We start from the raw sequence: 18114 nt of genomic DNA, 5'->3' as shown, positions 1-18114 counted from the left end.
ACCATGTTATGGCATAAAAGGCTTTAACATATTGGAGAGAAGGGCCTTCAAATACTTCATGGTAAAGGTATGGTAGAAGGTATGTCTAATAGCTCTCTGGATTTTGATTTTTGTGAAAATTGTGTATATGGGAAGCAGAATCGGGTGAGTTTCCCCTCTGGTGGTAAGAGGGCGAAACATATATTAGAGCTTGTGCACAGTGATGTGTTTGGATCTGTGTTGGTTCCATCACTGGGTAAGTCTATGTACTATGTATCATTTATAAATGACTTCTTAGGGAATACATGGATATATTTCCTCAAGAAGAAATCTGAAGTCTTTGACAGGTTTAAGGAATTTAAGGCTCTGGTGGAAAACCAAATAGAGAAGAAGATAAAGGTGATGAGGACAAATAATGATGGAGAGTTTTGCAAGAAGGAATTTGAAGAGTTTTGTAAGAAGTGCGTAACACGGCAGAAGACTACTCCATACACACCTGATCAAAATGGAGTTGCATAAAGAATGGACAAGACGTTGATGGAAAGGGCAAGAAGCATTCTCAGTGGTGCCGGGTTAGGATAGGAATGATAGGCAGAGACGGTGGAGACTGCATGTTACCTGGTCAATAGATCACCTTCATCAGCGTTGGAGGATAAGACTCCACAAGAGGTATGGACTGGTAAGAAACCTTCTCTTTCACATCTAAGGGTATTTGGATGTGTTGCATATGTACATGTTCCAAAGAGAAAAGAATAAAGTTGGATAGTAAATCTGAAAAGTGCATCTTTATTGGGTATAAGGATGGTTTAAAAGGTTATAAGCTTTGAAACCTAGTAACAAGGAAGGTTGTGTACATATGAGTTGTGGTGTTTAGAGAGGTGAAATATGATATTAAACATGAAGTCCTACTAAAGGAACCTGAGAAGATAGAGTTTGAGCTAAAGGAGGAAGAATCAAACTCTACAATAGAAGAGGAATCATAAGATAAAGAGTCACAAACTCCGGTTGTGAGAAGATCAGTTCAAGAAAGAAGACAACCAGAAAGGTATATTCCATCTTCTTTCTGTTCAAATTTTTCTTTATCTATTACTGATGATGATCCCAGAACTATGAAGGAAGTAGTAGATTCTGAGGATGGAAAACTCTGGAAAGAGGCCATGGTTGATGAAATGGCATCTTTGCACAAAAATGAGGCTTGGGATCTAGTGGAGTTTTCGGTTAGAAGGAAACCAATTGGCAACAAATGGGTGTTCAAGAAGAAGATGAATGTAGAAGGAAAGGTGGATAAATACATAGCTCGGTTGGTAGCAAAAGGTTATTCCCAGGTGTCGGGAATAGATTTTGGTGATATTTTTTCTCCTGTTGCCAAGGTAGCTTCTATTAGATTACTTTTAACTATTGTTGCTGCTTTTCATTTTGAGGTAGAACAGATGGATGTGAAGACAACTTTTCTTCACGGGGATTTGGAAGAAGAGATCTACATGAAGCAACCTGAAGGCTTTGCTGTGAAGGGTAAGAAAGAACTAGTATGCAAGTTAAAAAAGTCTCTGTATGGGTTAAAACAGTCACCAAGGATGTGGTATAAAAAATTTGATACAATTATACAGGGACTTGGCTTCACCAGAAGCAAAGAAGATCACTGTGTGTATTTTAAATTAATTGATGACCGTGTTATTTATCTGGTATTGTATATGGATGATATGTTGCTAGTTGGAAATGACAAAGAAATTATCGAGGAATTGAAGACCAAATTGTCATCCAAATTCGACATGAAAGATCTTGGTGTTGCAAACTATATTTTGGGCATGGAAATTAAACAAGATTGGGCAAAGAGGAAGCCATAGGAAGTATGTCAAGACAATACTGCAGAGGTTTAATATGCAGGATAGTAAACTAGTGAATGTTCTTATTCCTATAGGTGTAAAGTTATCTACTAAACAGTGTCCCAAGACACAAGAAGAGGAAGAGGATATGTCCCATGTTCCATATGCAAGTGAAGTCGGTAGCCTAATGTATGCGATGGTCTATACTAGACCAGACATTGCACATGCAGTGGGAGTATTGAGCAGGTTTATGTCAAAACTAGAGAAGGAGAATTGGACAAAAGTGAAGTGGGTTTTCAGGTATTTGCGTGGCACTAGTGATTATGGTTTGTGCTACCAAGGAAGACCAGGTTTGGACATAGTTTTGGACATCTGTGGTTTTGTTGATGCAGACTGGGCTGGAGATTTGGGTCAAAGAAGATCCGGATCAGAGAAGATCTACAAGTGGGTATGTGTTTAACCTATTTGGATGTGTAGTCAGTTGGATGAGTAAGAGACAATCTGTAGTGGCACTTTCAACTACAGAGGTAGAATACATGGCAACCACTCATGCAAGCAAGGAAGGAGTTTGGTTGTAGAGATTGTGTTCAAGTATGGGGTTAGTACAGTGAGCTATAAGGATAGACTGTGACAGTCAAAGTGCAATTTTCCTAGCAAAGAACCCTGCTTATCATTCAAAGACAAAGCACATTGATGTTTAGTATCACTTTGTGAGGGATATGGTAGAAGACAAAAAGGTGTTGTTGGTAAAGGTGAACACTTTGAAGAATACTGCAGATGAATTGACAAAGTCTGTGAGCTATAAGAAGTTCTCTTGGTTCAGAGAAATAATGGGTGTTGGGGCTGGATCAATGACTAAGCTCTCTTGTGGAAGAAAACAACAAGTGGGAGAATGTTGGGTTGTGTTATATTCTTTCCACGACTAGCCGTAGTAGTTAAGTCGGGGGGTTAGAGGGGGGGCAGAGTACCTCCTTCGTTGCATTGGGCATAACAGGGGGTTTGAGGGGGACGGTAGCCCCCCTCTATAGGGTCTATGGAAGTGCCTCAGGATTATTTTTTTTTGGACCATATATTAGGTGGGCGGACCTACCTATGGTTTTGTGCATGGATTTCACACATGGTTTTGGACGCAATGGTTTTCGGTCCATGGTATTTTATAGATCCAGTCAAGGGAACTACGGTTATGTTCTAATCCAGGGTTAATGGATTGGGGTTAATGGATGCTTCGAAATGTATATATATGTATTGTAGCATTGAAAGGAACATAATGAAAAATCAATCTGGTAGTCCCGGTTTTGGGATCCAGGGGAAAATAGTTGTGTATATTTGTTTTATGTGTTATGCTCTCGCCATTGTTTATTTTCTATTTTTAGATTTCGTATGCATCTAATTTCTATACGGGGTTAAAACCTACAATGCTAAGTTGACACCCAAATTTTGTGGACCATTTCAAATTTTGGAAAGAGTGGGGCCAGTGACCTATAGATTAGCCTTGCCACCCATGGTGAACACACATGATGTTTTTCACATTTATTTTCTTAAGAAGTATGTAGTATATGTTAATCATATTTTTGTACTGGTTTGTGATAAAGGTGGAACACAGGGGAGAGTTCCAACCAAAACCACTGTGCATCCTAGATCAGAGGCAGACCATGCTCTAGAATCGAGCACATTGGACCCGATGAGGCCACCTTGGAGATGGTAGAACAAATGAGATTATTTTTGTTTAATGAATAAAAAAATGTCATAGTTGTTATATAAACCTCATTTTTTGTTATTTTTCTTTCTAATTATAAAAACCACAGAGGACGATGTTCATTTAAGGCGGTGGATCCATTGTGTTAATGCCTATTTTTGTAATAATAAGTTTTGACTCTGTAATGCCAGCGTAGAAAGCATGGTTGGCTAAGATATTGTGTAATTATCAAATAAAAATGAATATGAAAATCCAATTGGATGGCTTAAGGAGAGGGACACATGGATCCATGGTTTAAGAGGAAGTGCAAAAGTGGAAAGAGAGTGGTGTGGGCTGGTATAACAGAATGCTCCATCACCCAATAGTTGGAAGGAAATGAATAGGAATAATAAGTTCCCAATTTTTTCATGTTCCCGTGATGTGGGTGAATTGAAGCTAGATAGTGCTGAAGGAGATGAGGAGATAGAGGGAAAAAAGGGAGCACAAGAAAAATCAAAAGGGAGATAAAACTCTTGATGAGAGAGGACAGACATGAGCTTAAGAGAAAGCAAGAGCTTCCATTGATATTTTTGCTAATATTTTTGTGGTGTGATTCCCCTATAGTGGTATTATGAGGCCATTGGACTATGGTTTCCAAGACTGAATGGTCAGCGGGAGGCTTAGTGGAGGATTGAGATACAAGTGCTTGCTGTAAAAGTTGATAAACCACTCAAGTTCTTGTTGTAAGGCTGATATATGACTAAGCAGGGTAGAAATCCACTAGGGTGCTTGTTGAAAAAGGATAATAAACCACTAAGTGCTTGCTAAGAATGTTTATAAATCAATTAGTGCTTGCCAAATAAGCTGATAAACCACCTAGATAATGAGCTATAGACTCTTGTAGTGATTTCCTTGAAAATATAGTTGATTAACCACCTATAATGTAGACCCACACTCCTAGAACTAAGCAATACCCCAACTGAACCTTGGTTGGAATTTCCCCGAGAACGCATCCCCTCAGACCATGGATCTAGCTTAGGGGTGGCCAATTACAAGAAATATTGTCAGGTAGCCAACGTATGGTCTTGTGGAGACTTGAAGTCCCTTCCTCAATCATCAGTCATTTAAATTAATTACATAAGTATATTCACTTGTACATATGTTGCACTATAACTGGTAAATGATATTACTATTTGTAAAGGCAATGAATGTATCGACACTATTAATTAAGGAATGTGATATTCATTTTTTTGGTGAGATGCTATTCATATGTTCTCATGGTTATGTGGGGTTGGTAGGCCTCTACGTTTGATGATACTTTATTGAGTTACAAATTTATTTACATGGTTTAAATGAATGTTTGATGTGCTTAATTAATTGTTATAGTTTGTGGATTCCACTGTTTTAGCATGGCTATGAATATTTATGTTTTAATGTTCATCAGTGGATCTAATAGTCTTGTGTGGGATCCATTCTGTGGCACGATATGTGCTGCTTGGCTTGCATTTACAAAGTAGTGTGAGCCATGGTTTGACTTTTTCTCATGCCTAGGGGTAGGGATATCGATTGCTTCATTGATGCATCATGGCTATGAATAATGTCTTGAATGCCATTGTGGAATGAGGTCTTCAATCCTATAGAATTTAGTGTTATGAGAAATACTCTACTTCAGGGAAGGCTTGGGAAAGTTCCTTGGAAATTCCTTAGAATTTCCAAGTCTAAATATTATAGAGATTGGGTGTGTATATGAGTCAAATGCATCGTAAGTTTGGCATATGTATCCGGAGATCATATGAATGCTAATAAACCATAATTACCTTTAGTGGTAGAGTTATCATTAATCTAAGTGATTAGCATTTGATCTCGTACCCACACCTCTTTGCCAAATGATAGTTCCTTTGAGATGGGCATGATAGACATAAGGCATGATGTCAAGGATTGGTGTTCGACAATGAAAAATTTCACATTTGTGCCTTCCATTTAGAGTAGGGCTTCAGTTGAGTCTTTTCTAGACTCAGGCATGATTGACAGAGAGTTCGATGGAAGTCAGTTCCATCCATAAACATGAAAATGTGAATTTTCACAAATGGCTTAGCCTTGTGGGATGCTCAATTCAAGCTGAGGAGGTGGATTCCATGAAGGCCAAACAAGCTTATGTGGAATCCACATGAGGATTATAGAGGATGTGGATCATATAGGGTGGAAATACTATTGATGTGGCACATTAGAAACTTGACACATGGCAAGTGGGAACAACCTTTTAATGACAAAATGGGTTGGTTTTTAGATGACACATGGAACCACTAGAGGATGCCATGTGGCACCACTAGAGGATTCCATGTGGCACCACTAGAGGATTCCATGTGGCACCACCAAAGGATGCCACCTGGAACCACCAAAGGATGCCACCTGGAACCACCAAAGGATGCCACCTGGAACCACCAAAGGATTCCATGTGGTAGGGTGATGCCATCTTGACGTCAGTGTGACATTTTTAAGGCATAGTGGAAGCATGGTGATGTAGATTTAGATGAAATAGATTCTACGTAGGCTATATGTATGCCTCAATGACACCATGAGTGATGCCATGTCATCTCATATCTGCACTTATTGGAATTTTTTAAAGGATTTTCCTTTGCATCTTGGCACAATTTAAAGAAGGTGCCATGACATCAAGGTTGGCATTTAAAGATTGGAAAATTCTTGTTCACAGTTTTCGTCTAGTGCCAATTTTTGGTTGAAACTTCTTTGGATATGGGCACGGTTGAAAGAAGGTGTGGTAGAGTATCCTTCCATCAAATAACGAATAAGGTGACATATAGCAGACTGTTGGCTTAGGTTGGGCTTACCCAGGTTCGATTCTTTACTGCGCACCAACAAAACCCTCAATCATTGGCCCTTTCGGCAACAACATGCAAGCAGATCGTAGTATCACCCGAAGTGACTATGGGAGAATGCATAACCAGGTTTCTACAACCTTGAGGGATGATGCGATGTGGTATTTTTTTGTTCTTTTATATTTAACATTCACAAGTTACTTCAAATTAATACATTACATTCATCACTTAAAACATATTATATACATCCATACAACTTCATTGTATCAAAATAAAGTGCAACTACTACACTACAAAAAATAATAAGCTAATAAACACATGAAGACACAGATTTTACTATGGTTCATCCCAATGTGGGCTACGTCCACAATAACTGTTGATTATAATAGATAATTTATACAAAAAATGATTCTTGGCCTATGCGCTCAACTGCAGGTAGTCCGCGCACTTAGTTGCAGACTTAGGCCTCTGCGCACTCAGCTGCAGAGCCTCACCTTCTTGTCCAAAACCACAATTCACAAAGATACAACCATTCAATACATGATGTGATTCTTTAAGGCTGTCTCCTTCTTTATTATTCATCCCTATATATACTATTACATCGAGGGATATATCATCGTAATACCACGGTCCATATACTACGGACTCCCCTAATACAAGCTACTATGGTCCAAAAACCATTCATCATTTACAAAATAGTATTATTTTACAAAAAAGGGAGGGGCTTCGACCCACTTCAAAGCCCATATACTACGCAGTATATCTACAGTGCGGTCCACTTTGGCACTCTGCTGCTCTATTGTGCATTCCATTTCATGCTCCGCTGCATCCTTTACTTCACACTCCACTCCCAAATATTCAGTCTTCATCAAAATCTAGGCCATGTTGGGTTGCGCCCAACAGGCCCCCAACACTCACGTGTGACTCGTCCCGAGTCACTCAATTGCTTTGCCTCTAATTTTTGCTGCAATTCTATTGTAGGCCTGGTTGAACTGTTGTAGAGTTGTTGTCACCTACTCTTCCTCACTACGTTCTTCCTCCAATAGTGCCTCTGCCACATGTTCTGCAGCCTTCTGCACCAACACTCTTTCCCTTTGTCGAAGCTCCTGAAGCTTCTCATCCACTGCCTGTGATAACTGGAGGGCCTCATCGTGCCAAGGTTGAGTCCTCTCCATCAAAATATGCTCCCCCTTCTTCAATTCCTCAATTTTCTTCTAGAGGGCCTTACTCTCATTGATTTTCACGAGCCTTGCGAGATGGGTAATATCTTTGCAGATGCCCAAATTTCTTCTAACCGCTGCTGCTTTTGATGCATTTCTTCTTGCATTTTCTGTACATTTGGATCTTCTTGGAGAGAAGTCTAAAGAAAACTTTCATCTAAAAATTTCCCACAGTCTGCCAATGCTGCAGAGATGTTGGCCATTACATTCTTTAGGTCAATCTTCCTCTAATCCCTTACTTCATGTGGCGTAGTTGGCTACAACTTCATTTGCAACTCATTAATTTGCATTTCATATTTGAATTTCACTGCGACAATTTATCCTTATACTCCTTCAGTGCAAGGTTGAGCTTCGTGACCTTTTCTTCTATTGGCTCTTCCTCTCAGACATCAAGGTTCGTAATCTCTTTACATGTGGCTTCGACCACCTCCTTGATTTTTTGGCGTTCCTTTTCCATTTAATCCTTTTCTTGCATCACCTGCTCGAGCTTTTTCCAAAACGCAGATCACTCTTTTTCTACTTGTATATTCAACTGCGATGTATGTTGTTCCCACAACTTCAGTTCCCCTATAATCTCTAAGTTCAGTTTGTGTAGTCTTGGCAACGACACTAACTCTATATTCATGTTGATGTGCTTCCATTCTTTAGCATTTTGTTGTAGTCTTGTGGAGTCGAACTGTAAGGCTCCTGTAGGTATCTGTGCTAGCCTTGCTACAAGAATAGGCTTTATCTACCTTTATGATCCAACCATTTCCTCTATCCATGTGGGATGTCTGACTTTCTGCGCGAGTATCTTTAGTTATGCGATCCGCTCTGTGACACTAGTCAGAAGTGTGCCATAGCAATCTTCGACTTTGTTCCAGGATTCTATCATTACTTCCTTTATCTTGTCCCCAATTTGATCTAAGTCCCCTTCAGTAAGGACCATGAGATCCTTCGTCTTTTCAGCCTTTCGCTTCTTCTTTTTCTTTGAGGCAACTTCACCCTCTGCCTTCCTTTTTTCTGCGACAATTTTTTTAGTTTCTACCTTTTCTGTCTCCTTGGTCTACTCATCTCCCTTAGGAGTATTCTGCTGACCCTCATCATCCTACTCTTCCTCCTCTGACTCATTTTCATCCTACTCCTTATCTTTTCCACTGGCTTCACCATGCTGTGAAGTGTCCACCTCTTCTTCTTCTGTCGCACTATCTCCTGTTACCTCCAGTGGAGTCATCCATTCTTCAGGCCATTTTTGTATCTGCACCGTAAGATCATATTTAGTCACCATATATGGAAAGGAATGCCATTTTTTCTTTGTATCCCTATGCGCCTGTATGTATACCTTGTGAAAATTTGCTTTGAACTTCGCCACAGAGCTATACTTCTTGTATAAGCTCTGCAAGAGTCTGGGATGTTGGCTCACTAGCATGTGTAAATCCATGTGATAAAATACAAAAAAAAATCAGTTTTCTTATGCACGTGATGTTTTTGTGGTAAACCACAACGAAGCATACCTCACGGATTCATAGGTATCTATAGGCACCTAAGGGAATTGCGACTCCTCTAGTTCTCTCCACACCAACATAGCAATAATTAATATCAACTAGATGTAGTGGAAAGTTGTACCTTTCTCCTAGACCTCGCGATAGTCGTCCATGAACTCCTTGCATAGGTATCCGTCCTAGTTATACTGAACCCCATTGGCACACTGCGCAACTAATAACACCATAGATGCAAGAACTTCGTTCACATGACATTTCCTCATAATCTTCCTGACTAACATGTGCATTGTGAAGTGAACTGCTTGGTCACTAATCAAATTTATATCATAACCCATCTTTCCTTTGACCAACCCAAAATTTTTCTTCATATTTTCTATTATAGCACGGTCCTAATCCTTTCCAATGAACTCCTCCGCGAGGTTCCATCCCTGGTATGGCAATCTTGTGATCCTCCAGATTATCAGAGGGTCTATGGGGATCTTATTCCCCAACCATAAATTTCCATTGTGCACCAGCACGAGAAACTGCCTCACACACGCTGTGCTCCCTGCACTTCTGCCGAAGTATGACACGTTCAACATATTTAGCAGTCCTAATTACACCAACCCGTTCACACATTGTTGTGGCTCTAACCTCGTCACTCTGTTGTCTAGGTAGTGCACCTGTTTCAAATACCAATTTGGTGCAAACTGGGGGTACTTCTTCCTATAGTTAAAATCATAATCCGCGAACTTGAGCTGCGAAATTTTTCCTAAAAATTCTATTTTAAAGGGTACTGCTTCCGGAAACAAGGGTGTAAATGTGCCATACTTCACATATTTTGATTCTTTTATAGATTTAGCATCTAGTTTCCTCGACGAGATGTATGGTGGTAGGGGTGATAAAAATACTATGCTGCCTGTATCTCCTCCACTTATTCTTCATTGTATTTTACTTTTTCAGTCTTTTGCTAAGGTTTAATGACTTTCTTATCTTGTTTCTTCTTGCTTCTCACTTCCTTAGTCATATTCTTTCTCTCGGATCTCCTCTATTTCTGCGGTGATGGTGCTACTACGGGCGATGCTACTATGGGAATTTCAGCTGATGTTGTGGGCGAACCAATGACTTCCATGATTCCAGATAATCCCTTCTCATGAAAATTTCGCACAATTTCTTCCCAATATCGTTCAGACGAGATACATAATGAAAATATCTACACTTCTTCACACTATCAACACTCAAGCTCTTAATTAAGCAAAGCCCTTAATCTAGGCAGGAGATGGCTTGTTGGCTTGTTGGGGCCTAACCCAGGTTCAGAGTTATTTAGCCAAAAAAATCCCTACACTACTGGCCCTTTCAGCATCAGCCTGCGGAGCGCGAACAGAAATCTCACCCGAAGCAGTATGGGGGGATGTTGGAACCAAGTTTCCGCACCCTGGAGATGTCTAAGGTGTCGATTTATTCCAATTGTGCCTACCTTCGCGCAGGTCACTTCGTGCACTGTCCCAACCTTCAATATCTTTGCGATCTATTATTATCGCCTTCACGCATCCCTAACCTGGGGTTGATATGCTTTCGCACTGCTATGGCAGCCACCTGCCCTATTTCCTCGAATTACACCACGAATCATATTTATCTTCTCACAAGTGTTAGTTAACTTCGCGTAAACATATATTATATCTCGCATTCACTTAATCAACACAGTCATATATATTCACACAACATATAAACAGTAGAAGTGTAATTCATACCCAATATACTCAATGCAAAAAACAGGAAACAAATACAAAGAATTGATATAAAACTTCTCTTTATTAATTTCTTCCAACTGTTATAGACTTGACTTGCCCTATGCACTCAGTTGCAGGGGTCCGCACACTCAGCAGCAGACTACTAGGCCTCTACGCACTCAGCTGCAAAGCCTTCTCCTACTCTACGACCCAAAATAGACTTCATACTTTTAATCTTCCGCTATGCTTCCATTCCATCATTAGATTCCATTACTCTTAGTTGTCTTACTACTTAGAGCCTCGCTCTATTTATACAACCCCATGGTCCACAGACTATGGGTAGATCTCTACAGCCGACATTATATTACAAATTTAAGGGCGAACAACCCTATGACTCTTCTACAAGCTACGCGCTCCGCACCCACAAAATGCAGAGTCTTTACATCGGAGTTACAATTTTTGAGCAAAATTTGAGCTTTAAGCCCCAAAACTTCCCTTGGGGGATCCCGCACCCAACAAGCCCCCAACACAAACATCACGACTCGCCCTCAAGTCACTCTATCGGTGCGGATATTTTTGCGTGAAGACCTCCCAACTCTGCCTAGATTCCTGCAAGATCGGCAGCGCACTGAGCGATTGCTTGTTGTACTTCTTGGACGCATTGTTCCGAGACCGCTGTGGCTGAACTGCTGCCCTGAACCTGTTCCTATGTTCCTTGCATCTGCATGAGCTTGGCTTCAATGCAAGCTGTAATGACATACACCTCATCAATCCACGGTTATAAGTGCGCCTTCAAAACTATTTCCTTATGTTGAGCAGCATTCATCTACTCGTTGAGCACTTTCGCCTGCTGCATCCGCGCGAGCCTCTGTGTAAGGGAAACCATCTTTGAGGTCCCTTTACTTCATCATATTTCTGTTGTAGCTCGCGCACCTCTGTCTGTAGGCGCTGTATGTTCGGGTCCTCCTATAGAGTAGTGAGAACCTCGAACGACTGCTCGAACAGCTTTGTGCAATCTTTCACTACACTATTAACCTCTACTATTGCTACTATAATCATGCTGGCACGTTGTTCCTTAACCTCCAACAGAGTTGAAGGCTATGCCTTCAATTTCAGTTTGGCTATCTAAAGGTTCAGTTTGAGCTAAACCCTGGCCATCTCTTCCTTTGCCTCGTGCACCCCCGCTACTAGTTTCCAGACGCTCGCCTATACTAGCTCTTCTGCTTGGATGGCCAACTCTGGGACCATCTGGCATGCTTCCTCAACCACCTGCACTAACTGTCTATTTTGTGTCATGGCCTCTTCATGCTGCAGGCTCAACTATTTGATGTTTATGCGTTACTCGCTCATTACCTAGAGCGCACGACCTTCCCTGGCTCGCAGTTCTGTAGTAACTCCATCCTGCAAAACATAGAGCGTCTCTCGAGGGAGCGCAACCATATTTATCCTGACTCCCTTTAGCCCACTGACCATAAGCCTGTTGGCCTCATTTTCTATAACTAGTGCTCCCTCTGGTAGCACTATTGTGTTAGTCATCCAAGCGTGCATCATTTCCTCGGCCGCGGTCGTCCCTATTGCGAGGCTGGTTGACACAGTACAAACCTATGGAGTGTGCACCTGCAACTCCTGTATCTACACTCGGAGGGTCCCCAACACCATCTGGTGTTCCTTCACAAACTGCTCGAGGGCCTCTGTAGTGATGTCCCTCACCGTCTCCCCAATGTCGTGTAGATCCCCCTCAGTGAGGGTGATTGGGTCGAAAGAAGTCTTTGAGGCCTTCGACTTCTTTCACGGCCCTACCCGCTCTATTGGGCACGGACGTTTCAGCTAGGTGGACGCTGTCTACGGGTCTGCACCACCTTACTCTGTATCTGTCTCTTGTTCGAGCGAAGGTGACTTTTCTCCCTCGCGCTCTTCCTCAACTGCCTTCTGTTGTTCTTCCGCCTCCTTCGCAACGTCCCGTACCGCCTGGGCCTTGGCTGCTGCTGCTTCGTTCCTATGTTTCACTGCCAACTACGCCATCCACAATTTCACCTCATCCTTTTTCCTCTGTGTGGCGGACTTCTCTGCTTCCACTGCAGAACTGGCTAGAGCGCGCCACTCTAGCGGACGCAACTCAAGGACCGCGAAGATGACATCGTCCATTGCAAGGTAGGGTAACCTGTTCCATGTCTTCATGCGGTCCTTCCATGCCCTAATGTACACATGGTGGAAATCTATCTTGAACTCCATGAAGCTCTGCAGACTATTGTAAACCGTGGGCGATAACCATAGCTTAAAATTAATCCCCATTCTGATGTTCATCTCCATGATCACCCAAAATATTTTACTATCCCTGATCCTTTGTGCATCTCTGGTTGCCCACAAAAAGCATACTTCACTGCATCTGGAAGGTCCTGCACAATCATTGGGAACTGGCTGTCCTTAGGCAATTCCCATGCCACTAGTACTATAGACAGTAGAAGCCATGCATAGTGAAAAGTTTTTCCCTGCTCCTGTGCCTTGCGACAGTTCTCCAGGAACTCTCCGCATAAGTAGTTTTCCCAGTTGAACTGGACCCCCTCTATGCACTTCATGGCTAGTGCAACCACCAAAGCGGGCACCTCATCCACATGGCACTTCCGCATAATCTTTCCTGCCAATATCTGCATCGCAACTTTGACCGCAAGGTTGTTGATGCTTGAAATCACATACCCTCTATTTTTCTTCTCTAGCTTAAACTTCTTCTTCATGGCCTCCGCGATGGCTAAATCATCACTTTTACCCTTCGAGATATTCACTGGATCCTCCCCTTTGCAAGGGATCCGAGTAATTCTGTGAATTAAGTGGTTCGTGATGGGGATGGGCTCCTCCAACCACAAGCACCCATCATGCACCAGGGAAAGCAGCTGTCTGATGACAAAAATAGTCATTAGGGCGCGATGGTAATGTGGCACCCAAAGCAGTTTTAACAGTCCTGCCTTTTCTACACCTCTCAGCCACTGGTCTGGCTCCAACTCTATGACTCTGGTCGGTGTGTTTTTCTTCTTGCGCATTAGCTGCATGGTTGCCAAATGTGGGAACTTCTCGTAGTCTGCGAGATCCCAGTCTTCAAATTTTAGTATAGACACTCACCCCAAGTGCGCTCCGTAAAAAATTATATCATATAGGAGCAACAGAGTCTGTAGAGAGTTCTTTCTCTCATCTAGGTCTTTAGGCACCTTTGCTCTTCCCTTTTGTGAAGGAACATATGCAGACAGCCTAGTTAGAGGGTCTGCACCCTCGGTTTCCACCTCCATTTGTTCGTCTTCCTCCTCTACTAGGATTTCTTTGAATTCTTCCTCCTCATTGGCCTCCAAATTGATAGCCTTCCATTTTTATTCCATAGTAAGCCTAGTCCTTAATGGATTCCTAGGGGATATGCGCACTGATACCATAGCTTGCTTGTCTTTCTTGGGTCTCGGCATGCATGGTGATTTAGGGATTTTTGCAACTATCCCGACACTTTTTGGGGCTTCTACTTCCGTCATGGCCTGCGCGGCCACCTCAGCAGTCGTTACTTTGGTATCCATGGCTTTCTCAGGTGCTGCCATAGTGTTATTCCACAATTCTCTCAACGGCTCGGGTAAGTGCTCAAACAACGACTTCTCCTTCAAAAGATCGAACAGGTCTGGGTTCATGAGTGTCTGGGTGCGCAACAGCTCAGTTCTCAAATTTCCAAGTGTTGTTTGCTGGAAAACCTTTTGTAATTTATAGCGCCTTTTGAATTTGAATTCGACCATTCCCCCCACATTTGGTCCATTAATGCTCACTTGGTGGCATATTTTCAAGAATCTAGCCCATAAAGTTCGCCTTAAAAGCTTGTTGCCTACTCCATTTGGTCTCAAACCAAGCATCACATCATGAATAGTGACTGTAATGGTCACTTTCTATCCAACCCGCGTGGCACCGCAGCTACCCTCATGCTGTCACGAACCCTATGACACTTCGCTACTACGCGTAGTCCTAACATCGCGTAGCTCCCAAGTAGAGTAGTTTATAGTCCCGCACCTCCTTTTAGCTTCCTGGAGTGCTAAGACTGTGCTTCCATCAGCTAGTCAGATGGTCAAGCCACCTGTGTATGGCTTCAAACGACTACCATTTACTTTTCCTGGGAAGAGTTCGCCATTTAATTTCACCAACTGCACCGTGCCACCATCTGTGATCTCCTTAATAACATACGGTCCCAGCCAATGCATTCTGAGCTTCCCTGGGAATTTATCAAACTTACTATCATATAACAACACCAAATCATTCACCTTAAAGGTGCACAACTTAATATGTCGATCGTGCCAGGCCTTTTCGCGCTGCTTTTGTACCTGTTGGTGGAATCCAGCCAAAAACCGTTCTTCTTCGAGCTCCTCCAACTGCACGAGCCTCTCCTCTAGGGCTCCGTAGTCCATCATACCTGTGAGCACTACTATGTGTAGACTAGGCACGATGTACTCCATAGGCATTACAGCTTCTACTCCATAGACAAGCCTGAAAGGTGTCTGTCCTGTCAGTTTCTTGCATGTCATCCTATAAGCCCATAATACTGCAAGTATGCACAAGTCCCAATCACTTCGTTGTGCATTGCATACCTTGGTTAGCGCAGTCTCTAGTACTTTGTTAAACACTTCTACGCGAAGAACCTTCTGCGTGATTGTTCTTCCGACATAATGTCTCCCCAACATTAAGATCCATTTGCACATTTCCCCCTAACACATGCTTATTAACCATACATTTCAGCGCGAAGTTCATGTGCATCCACGTGGGTTGTTTTCCATATGCCTGCACCCACCTGGCCAGATGCATGTACGGATCATCCCATCCATTATACTTGTCTGTTAATCGCACCCTAGGCTTCCCAAATCATGCACGTATCATCCTTCTACATTCGCGCCAGTCGTCAAAACTTCCTTTGTGTGTACCCCACCATTTTGCGGGCGTAGTGCACAATACCCAGTCCAAGGCCTGGAAGCATTGTTTTTTCGGCACCTCCCTTTCAAATTTATCCAAGAAGGTATCCACCTCACTTAAACCATCATAAGTAGGCAGATATATTACTTCCGTCGATACTCAATGCAGTGATCTTGTCATCATATTGCAATTAAGCGTGGTTACTTCGTGTAACCAATTCTTCCATCGCTCTATCTCCTCATCAGAATCTGAAGTATAGGAGCTCTCGTGCTCCCTTGAAATCCGCCCATCCACGGTGGGGTTTACCTAGTCTTGCTCTCACACTATTATCTTGTAGATGCAGTCCAAGTCATCATCACTTTCATAGTCGCGCACTAGCTTTGTATAGCGCGATCATTCAGCAGGGTCCAGGGGTACGATTATGTGTAGTGAATTCTTTTCAAAAATCATCTTGCACTTCTTTGAATTAATCACCCCATTCATGTCAGTGGCCCAATAAATTCCTAAGAGCACGGGGTAGGGATTGCTGTCATCAACAATCTTTATCACTTCAAAGTCTGCTAGCGCACTCGCTCCCTCAATATCCATAGTTATCCCCTGCAATCGCCCCATGGGTATTATTTTCTACTGGTTCTCCATTTGCAGTTGAATAGGGGACCACTGCAGCGTAGGTCTCCCCATTCGATCCCATGTCTGTTTTGGCAGAACATTCGCGTCTGATCCTAAATCCATAATTACTTGGTCCATTTCATATTCTCCAATCTGCGCGGTTAGCCTCATTTCTCTTCCCGTCCTCATCTTATGATTTCCAATCTTCTGGACTACACACGGTTCTCCTAGAGCGGTCCCAGTGCATCTGTTAATGAGTTCTTGTAATCCCTTTACAGCCTTGCTGTCGCGCAGTAACTTCATACATGTTTCCAGGAACGTCGTGAGCATAGATGGGTCCATCTCTGGCTCCGGTCTATCTTTTCTTCCTAAAGTGGAGGCATCAGCGAAGCTCTGCTTAGCTTCCATGAAGGTTTCCAGAGTGTGCTCCAAATCAAACTCCGCTTCTTTCATCGGATCTTTGTGAACCCAAGTACTATCTTTTGGATGTTTGCCTTTGTCATCTCCTGTCACGATTCTACTTCGGAGCACAATGTTCACATTCGAGTCTTCCCGTGCAATTCAGACCTCATCATCTACAGGTTCTGAGTCGAGGGAGGTGGTAGCGCTCCTTTGTTGCGTATCCTAGCTATCAGCATAGGACAATCTTCTATCTCATGATCAAACAAGGTGCAATACAAACATGACGGGTGCGTTGGGTTCATACAATCATGGGCATAATGTCTTGGCCCTCCACAATTGTAGCATATCAACTGTCCACGACCTTTTCCAGGTCCTACTCTACCTCGGCCTTGTTTGTGCCCCTGAAATCCTATTTGTGCCATTCCTGCATTCTGGTCCAGGGGCTGCAATTCGGCATGAACTCTGTAGGTGGGAGTTCTATCCATCATCAACTCATAGCTTCTACAAGTGCGCTCATCATGTCCCACTGACCTACAAAAGTTGCAGAACAACTGTTGCGAATTTTGTGTATACTTTTGTAACAAATGGCAGTTGTCCATATCATGTTTTCCAACTATTTGACAAATCGCGCACCACAAATCAGGCATCACACTAGGTCTTGCTTGTGCTTCCGGCCTTAAAGGCATTGGTCCTCCTCCTACGAGGTAATTTGAGAAAACTGGGTAGTGGTCCTTGTCATGACCCTGACCCTTGCATTTTACACACCACCCCTCTTCGCACACTTCTGGTCGAGTTGTCCTGTCCTATTTCAGACTCTACATCTCAAGGCATAAATTCTTCAGTTGCGCATAGATTTGCTAAACTCCCAAGTTAGGATCCTGCATCGGGGTCTCATGTAGACTCATAGCAATCTCTAAGGCCTCCTCCTGAGTCGTTAGCTTCTGCTACGATAACGCACTCCTTAAATGTGGCGTTAGCGACGCTACAAACCACTCACGATGTTGTCCATCCATCAGATTCATATTAGCTTCACGAATCATACATTTCAGCCTCTGATCTATCTCCCAAGGAGTTTTGCTTGGTAGCATCATGATCTCTTTGAATCCAATGATCGACTGTGATTCAGAATTCGACCTGCTAAATTCTTTGTTTAGTGCAATTTGGATATCTATGATTCCCACATTTGGATTATCATTAGAATGCTTAATATACCAGGTCAGAGCATGATCCTGCAGGGCGCTAACCAATGTTGCTTTCTTTATATTTTCATCTGTAACTCCTTGCGCTTCCCATACAGCTCTTACAATGAACCAAAATTGGTCTGAATCCTCATTTCCCAATCCCTTGAACACAGGAAACTTCATTGTGCTTGCCATATTGAATTGCGGTCGTGGTGGAGGTGGTACGGGTGAAGATGGAGGTGATGGAGGTGAAGCTGGTGGCGGTGTGGGTGGGGGTG

This window comes from Pinus tabuliformis, chromosome 4_1 (assembly GCF_031772625.1).
Source record: "Pinus tabuliformis cultivar Carrire ecotype Pingquan chromosome 4_1, CPIR1, whole genome shotgun sequence".
NCBI lineage: Eukaryota > Viridiplantae > Streptophyta > Pinopsida > Pinales > Pinaceae > Pinus > Pinus tabuliformis.
Note: the sequence above shows the minus strand (reverse complement) of the source record.